At 36.8% G+C, this 8,546-nt stretch overlaps 1 long non-coding RNA gene across 1 annotated transcript; it reads left to right on the top strand.

Annotated features, from left to right (window-relative positions):
* Window positions 1–741: 741 nt before the first annotated feature.
* Window positions 742–3,285, top strand: LOC104168973. The gene is made up of 3 exons (XR_696519.1): window positions 742–840; window positions 1,922–2,017; window positions 2,398–3,285. It is a non-coding gene; the product is annotated as an uncharacterized LOC104168973 (long non-coding RNA).
* The last annotated feature ends 5,261 nt before the right edge of the window (window positions 3,286–8,546 follow it).

Below are 8,546 nucleotides of genomic sequence, written 5' to 3'. Positions count from 1 at the left end.
CCTTCCCTGTTTTTGCATGTGTGCTTCTTCTGTCCCCATCTTCTTTGTGTCTGAATTCTTCTCACTCCATCGGTGGTATCTCAGGTACCTGTGTAATGCCTTGATGCGTTGCATGTTTCGTAGTTTGTTCCAGGAATTTTGAGTATCTCTAAGCTGAGCTACATAGCTTGTCTCTGGAAAATGTACAGGGTCTGAAACATCAGTCCTTCTTGTTTAATCTTCTAATAGAAAGTGCAGTGTATTACTTCTAGTAGTGTAGGTGTGGTATATTGCTTTCTCCGACCTTGATTTATATCCTCCCTCCTTTTTGTAGCTCCATCAACTGGTGTCTGCAGCTATTTGTGGTTTGCCCAAAAATGCGGAGTCATTAACGAAAAGTACTATATCCATCATCCTTAATACAATAAGCTTTTGGTGGAAGTCTTACTGGCTTACAGTATCACGTGGAACATTTATATTTGTATTTTGGTGTGTTAAGCATACAGCTTGCACATTAAAATGGCAATTGATAAAATGCTATATGATGTAATGAGTTGAAAGCAAATGAACACTGTTTTTCTGTTCAAGAATGTGCTACTGAGTTAGTAAGTACAGAGTTTGTCTGATTCTTGCCTCTGAAGTCTCAGTCCAATAGCTCATTTTGTTTGAGAAAAAAGAATTCTGAAAAGTGATAATGAAAGATTGTATTTGAAGCAGTAAAAGATACCAGCTGCTTAGAGAATACAATACACTTGGTTGTCTCTTTTCACAGCTCTTCAGCATGCTGGGAAGCACATGGAAGACTGCATTGTGGCCTCATACACAGCATTGCTTCTAGGCTGTCTCTGCCAAGAGAGTCCAGTAAGGGAATCAGTTAATAACTTGCTCTTAAGTCCCGTACAATTTTTAGTGAAGTAATAATTTGCAGTATTGAAATGGGTTTATTCAATTAGGGTTCAGTGTGAGCTAGTACATTGCTAAAGCTACACTGATGTACATAGTTTTGTGAAAAGTTGCCAGAGGTATCCCATCCAAAACAAATTTTCTGAACATCAGTATGTTTGTCAAAAACAGTTGGAATTGAATATTTAACCTCTTCTGCCTCTCCCCTTCCCTGTTAGTCTTAGTCAACAAATGAACTTAATTCTGAAAGGGAAAGGAAGATTGGTTCTCCTGTTCTAGAATTATAAAAGCTTGCTTTATTTTTCAGTAGTTTAAATAAGCAAGTTAACATCAGACTTTATTCTTTTTTACCAGTCTGCGTCTTTATATTTTCCTCCATTGAAATTACATGTTTATGTCCAGATTACTTGAAGATGATTGCCTCAGGTTGGAAATAATAGAAACCTGAAGCTAAAACATAAAAATATGGAACTCTAACAGCTGAGAACTTCATAAACTCTCTCAAATATATGCTCAAATGAAAATGAGGTTCAGACCTGCCTAGAGGCTTCTCTAAATTTACCCTGGTGGCAGAAATGACCTTTACATGGTGCTCTGTACCTTTAGACTGATTAGCTTCCATACAATTTTAGTGTTTGGAGTGATACTGACAGTAAGTTAATAATTCTCAACCTGTAACAATTATAAGGAGGTTCTATCCATGCCAGGAGAGTAACCTGGTGGGGTTTTTAGTTCTTGATAATGTTGTAGGTCCTGGGGAGGTCTAATGGTGATAATGGTCTTTAATGAAGGACAAAAAAACCCAAAACCAACCCAACAACAGAAAAAAAGATTTTAGCAATTGTTGTTTCCTAGAAACATAAAGACCATAAACATATGAGTATTGATTAAGAGAGATTTACATCGTAGAGATGACAGCAAAAACCATCTTGATAATGCTATGAATATACTTGTCTTATTGCATCTCATGTGCAGAGTAATATAGTTCTGTGTTGGAAAAAATATTTCCCAAATTAAAATAGATTGTTTTATTTTTTAGATCAATGTGACTACTGTGAGGGAGTACTTACCAGAAGGGGACTTCTCGATAATGACTGAAATGCTCAAAAAATTTCTGAGTTTTATGAATCTTACTGTAAGTAATATATATTTTAAATCGATGTACATAGATATTTTTGTAATTGTGTTTACTGTTAGTAGTCCATATGTTTTAAGAAGCATTTAACATTTTTCAGTTTGTGCTTTTAGAAGAGCACAAGATTATTTTCTGGTTTTAAATATGGACAACCCATTTGTCTGTCATTATTTTGGTAGTAAATGGAATGAAGCTACTTTTATTCCATTTGATTGTGACTGGTCAGGAAAATATTTTTGAATCCTGTGCCTGGACCTAATTGCTTTTACTGATACGTAATTCTGAATACTAAAATTCTGAAATGAACATAGCTCTCAAGTATTTTAAAGAGGTATTACAAATGCTTGTTTGTTACTTCTGTTTTCTGTTACATTTTCCAGTGTGCTGTTGGAACAACAGGCCAGAAATCTATCTCTAGGGTGATTGAATACTTGGAACACTGCTAGATACTTAACTTCCGCTGCAGGCACTCTAATGCTGGAGCTACCCTTAGACAAAAGAAGAAGTCATGAAAGAAGTCCTTGAAGGATATACCAAGAGCATTCATCTGTGTCATTCGTGTTCGGATTTTTAAGGCTACCTGGTCTCTTAACCATGCATTCAGCATTTTAGAAAAGACAGTTACTACATCAATCTGCAACTATCAAAAATGAGGGGAAAAAGGTTCTGAGGAAAGTAAATAAAGAAACCATGCTCTTTATGATGCAGTGCAGTATTTAAATATTTTTGGCAGGGTTTACCCTCCCTATCTTTTTTTCTTGCTTTGTTCGTGACAAGTTTCAAGGGGAAAAACTTGCTGCTGATAGTGCAACTGCTGTTTACTGTTGAGCCACTGTTTCATGCCAGCCAGGTGCAAAGGCAGCTTAGCTACTGAGGTATCAAACAAATGTTCTAATAAAGAAGTTCTGGACAGCAGCACCGCTCCTATTTGAGTTTAATTTGCTCTTGCTTTTTTATTACTAGATTATTCCAAAATCATAAAATATAAATTTTTAAATACTTTTGTGATTTTAACTACTGTCTATATTTAAAATTTGTTGGAATCCAAAGAGACAAGGATTGGATAGTTTATTTTTTATACTGTTTTGATTGAAATTAGGTTGTTGAGCTATTTCTCAGTTCCAAAACTATCATGGCCCATGTACTGTAAACTGATAGACCATAACACTTTGTAGTTCTGAGACGCATGCAAACCCATAAACACACAAAGCCATTTGAGGGTATGTTATCCACAAAAGAAATAGTAACTGTAAAAAGTTGTGCCCTGTTTAAAAAAAGAAAGGAAAAAAAAAATATATATATTCAATCCCAGGGTAGTTTACACTTCTAATAAGCAAAAACTTTGAAATGCTGTTTTAATTTGTTTCAAGGAAGCACTCAAGATGTATTTTATAATGCTCAATACAAAGAATTTGGATGTTTTAGGGGGAAGAATTTTAAAGAAGCTAAAACACCAATGGGGATTAATGTTTCCAGCTGACATAATCTTTCTATTTCATTCTTCTGTAGTATGACAAAGTTTAAATGCATACAACACAAAGCCTTAAATTGCTGATATAGCTAAGATTTTGTTCAGTCTGAGGTCTAGTTCACAGCAAAGCATTGTGTTTGAAGACTTAGTGGAACAAAGAATCCCAGAAAATACATGACTTTTTTAAATGATTTTTTTCTTGCACTCATTATTCAGACCAACAGAATTGGTAATTATTTTTATTAAGGTGGTCTTGAATATTTGCAGACTGTTCTGAGCTCTGCTTCATTGACATTTTTAAATACCTGTATAGGTAGTTACATCATGTTATTCCATTGAATTTGTAAAACTTGAAGCCATAAAATATTAGTTCTATGTATAATGAGGGGGAAATAACAGGAAATCTAACCTGCTTTTAGATCTTGTGTTATCTCCGTGTATAAAGTTAAGAACTCGTGCTTTTGTATCAGTGCCAGCTGTAAATTTTTTACATACAGTGGCTGCCTTCTATGTCTTCCTATTTTTGATAATGCAGATTGTTGGGAATTCTGTAAGGAAGTAACTGATTAGCGGCAAAAATCCTATGTTGGTCATAATTTTTTGCGTTTTCTCTCATCACCTTCTAAAACTTAGTGTATCAGTGTAACTTAGAAAAGTTTTTGAGGTTGTATTCCCCTTTGTTTTTTTGTTTAAAAAAGAAAACAGTATTGAAAGAGAGAAACTGTATGTAAATGATCTACATCAGGAGGAAATTATTGAATATTTTGCCCATCTAGTTTTCTGGTTTTAGAGGTTTTCATTTATAATGGGATTTCAAATTGACTATGTAGCTTTCTGTGGAGAGATGGCAAGAGAAAATAAGATGTGACGATGGGGGAAAGCAGGGACAACTACCTTTCTTTGTTACACTGGTAATTGTTTGGGAATTGATTTACCTCAGTGTTTAACAGTTTGTTGTTTTTTGTTTTTTGGTTTTTTTTTTTTTTTTTTAAAATGTAACTAATTGTCAGGCACTGACAAATGCAGATTTTTTTTTTGAGGGTGGGGGGAGAAATCACCCTGTGAACTGCAGTGCATTTTTGTGTGTTAGACCCTCAAATAACTCTGCATTGAAGGGTACTTGAGGCCAACTTGCAAATTAAAGTTTTAAAGTAACTTTTTTTCCATTGTAAATATTTGTGTAAATACTCTCAATTGGAAATTAGAACAGTAGAGTACTTTTCTGAATCCAATCCTATTTTTATTTTATACAGTATTTCTCAGCTGTGATCTTTGGAGCAAAAGCCAACGGCAGGAAAAATAGTTTGTACCAGTTTCATGAAGTATGTCTTTGGGTTTTTGTAAATAATTTTAACTCAAATAAAATTGCTACTTTCAATACATATCTTGTCTTTTAACATGCAGTAAAACACTCCTCTGAGTGATTGCAGAAAGAAGGCAGTGTCAGGTAAATTGGTAAAAGGAAAAAAAATAAAATAAATGGAGGGGGACTGAAAAAAAATAGAGGAGCATCCTGAGGGTAGTGCTCTGTTTTCCACTGGTGTGTTGGGACAGCAAAATTCAGTGCCTGGACCTGAGGCTGTGGTCAATCAAACCGACTAAGCCTTGAAATTTTCTGGAGATGATGTACTTGATCTCTTGATGCATTTTGGAGTTCTCCACACAAATTGCTGTTGATCTTTAAGCCAAAGGGGGATGTAACAACTCTGAAGAGCTGTAGTTAGAGTAACGAATACATGTTGAAAGCATAGGGGAAATGGGGCGGTTCTTGTTATGGTGATAGGTTTCACATCATGGGGGATGTTAATGGCTTCTTTCTTCAGCGAAAAATGAGAAAATTATATGAGCATCTGTTTATTGATATGAATAATGCTTTAATCTTAGGATGGATTTTTTTTTTCCCCATGGATTTTTTCTTAATTGATACAACTACATACAGGTACAATATGCAATAAGTCATGAGCTGTAAAGCGAGCTGAATGTGTTGTGTCATCTCATTGCCGCTTTAACAAGCATCAGCATAATGTAACTATTTCTGTACTCTAATGGGATGGTACTGGAGGTTGAAATATGGAGCAGTATGTTATTAGTATGTGGCACTGTAGAGGCAAATACAGCTTTATGTAAACACCTGTTTTCCAAATAACCCCCAAACCATTCAGTAAAAGTATTTCCTCTTGTTTGTTTTGTTGGTAGATATGTAATGGAAGCATTATGTGTGGATGCTTTGAGATGACATCAGCGTTTTCAGATTAACAGGACAATTGTGAAGCTTCTGTAAAAGACCTAGGAGTCATACCCTTTCACTGAAATTGTTTCACTTTCAGACAGTTTTGAAATGCATGATTTGCATAATAGCAAAGTGATCTGGCATGATGCGTACAGCACTGATTTATCAGAAGCTTAACGTAAAAGCAGGAAGCAGTGCTGGAGATGATTTCTCAAGCCGGCCTAATGGAGTTATTTTTGTGCCGTCAGCAGATTGAGTCTCTCTGAGCAGAAGGTTGGACAGTGATCACAAAGGTATAAAAGCTTCCTTCTTCCCCCTGAGCCGAGCACCTGTGCCAACCGTGCAGCTGGAATAGTGTGGTTCTGCTCGGGAACTGAATAATTGCTGCGTGGGCACTTGTGGGTGGGTGAGAAGATAGTAGGAGTTCTCATACCAATTGTAGGGGGTTACATTTATTTTTTTTTTAAGTTTTTCTGTGACAGAATGTTCTAACAGGAGTTCTTGCTTTTAACCATGTTTTCAGCCTCAAGTACCTCACTGAACTGATAAAGATGCTTTTGGTGTCAGATGCACTGGCGAGTACTCTGTCTTCCCTCATTTTTCCTTTCTGGACATCAATAATTCCTCCTCTGAGTAAGCAGAAGGCAAAGCATACTTGGTTAGCTGGGGCTATTACCAGGCAAGCCCATGTGACTTTCTCAGGAAAGTTTTTTTTTGTTAATGTGGTACTTTTCCTTGCCCTTTAAACAAGAAAACAAAAATGTGTATTTGAGTTCAAAAGATAAAGGGGACTTAAGTAGCTGCCATTCTTCTGCATCAAGCCCGCCCTTATAGGATGGCTCATTAATTGGGTTTTTGAAGATAATGAGATTGGAATTTGCCCTGAGTTCTGCTAGCCCAGTGTTTTCAAAACCAGGCCAACGTAATTCTTGATGATGCTGCTTCTCCTCTGTGTAATATGTTAATTTGTCTTTGGGTAAAGGACACTACTGGATTCTTTTAGCGAGGTGGAACAGAAGCCGTTCATACATATTCTTTTTTTACCTGCCCTAAAAGTCCCCTGTCTAAGGGACTGTAATTTATGAAGACGTTTGCAGCATCAGTAGGTGCAGATCATCTTACTGTACATAAAGGTGAAACCATTATAAATAATGCAATTGCTTGAACTCCTTATCCAAGGGTAGATTGATTTACTAATGCCACAAGGATCGTTACTCCAGCTGTGAAAATTGAACTTAATTTGCAGCTCTAGGTTAAACCTCGAGTTGCCATGCTTGGTACACTATGTCTGTTTGACAACAGGTGCTCTCTGGCAATGCAGAGGATGTTGTAAGGAGCCCTGGAAAAAACAGTACTCGTTGGGAGGAAAGCGAACTACACTGAAGACTGCCTTAAATTTGAAAGACAGACATGTTTGCATCTCTCGCCTCCTGTCTTCCAAACTGTGTCTCTGTCTGCTAACCCCCAGGTTTTGCTACTGCATGTTGAATTTCCATTTCATCAGCTTAGAGAAGTAAAGGCTGAAGAATTTCTTGAAATGTGTGGAAAGCTAGATTACTAAATAATAAAAAGAGTTGTTCAGACAATAGTATTTATTTCCTTTTATGCTCATGGCATAGACTCAAAATTCTAGTCAGTCTTAGGTGGTCCAAAGTCATTTAGAGGAAGGTTCATTGTTGGATAAATATTAATAAATATTATTAAATTAAAAGTAAACTTTTGCAGAGTAAAATTAGGTGATATGGAAGAGAGTAAAAGAAAGAGTAACAGGAATTCTATTTAGATTTACTGTTTAGTGTGGGAATTCTTTTAAGTTTCCTATATTACGGCAGAAGATTTGTGTCTGCATTTAGTTTTTTTAAAAGTAGGGAGGAGGACTGTTAGCCTGGAGCGTGGAGTGGATTAAACGGTCTTCTTTCCATCTGTAAAGCTGACCCTGAGATTGTGTCCTAGAACAACAGTTCAGTGTTGATCAGGTGAGTGAGTAATAACAGTTTGTGCGTGTGTACGTGTTGTTCTTTTCCCTGAACTTTTTGGCTCTGTCACTTTACATTCTTAAAAGCATTAAATGTATTCACACCACTGAAAATAAGGAATATAGACACTGAAAAGAGGATGTTCTACCAGGAGAAAGAGGCGAGTCAAAGGTGCACCAAGGAGTTTGTTTAATTGTGGAGATGAATATTTACCACTTGGGTAAATATTTCTGTTTGAAGACCCAAACCAGACTTCTTCAACAGGTTCTGAACTTGCATTGTTTTCTCCTTCAAACTCACTGATGTTTAATCGGTAGAACCCAAAACTTGAGAAAAGCTACAAGGGCTACAATTTGAAGGAAATAACCAAAAACCCACAAACCCACTGATACTCGAAATAGTTTTACTTTTTTTCCAATCAGTAATTGACCAAAGAAAATCATAGAATCATAGAATCATTATGGTTGGAAGAGACCTCAAAGATCATCAAGTCCAACTGTATACCTGATGCCACCCTGTCCACTAAACCATGTCTTGAAGTGCCACATCTAAACGTTTTTTGAACATCTCCAGGGACGATGACTCCACCACCTCCCTGGGGAGCCTGTTCCAATGCCTAACAACTCTAACAGTGAAGAAGTTCTTTCTAATGTCCAGCCTGAACCTCCCCTGGCGCAACTTGAGACCATTTCCTCTCGTCCTATCGCTAATTACCGGGGAGAAGAGCCCAACCCCCGCCTCACTACAACCTCCTTTCAGGTAGTTGTAGAGGGTGATAAGGTCTCCCCTCAGCCTCCTCTTCTCCAGACTAAACAACGCCAATTCCCTCAGTCGCTCCTCGTAAGGCTTTTT

This window comes from Cariama cristata, unplaced genomic scaffold (genome assembly GCF_000690535.1).
Source record: "Cariama cristata isolate BGI_N322 unplaced genomic scaffold, ASM69053v1 scaffold4171, whole genome shotgun sequence".
Classification (NCBI taxonomy): domain Eukaryota; kingdom Metazoa; phylum Chordata; class Aves; order Cariamiformes; family Cariamidae; genus Cariama; species Cariama cristata.
The sequence above is the reverse complement of the archived record's forward strand: the minus strand, read 5'-3'. Positions and strand labels throughout refer to the sequence as shown.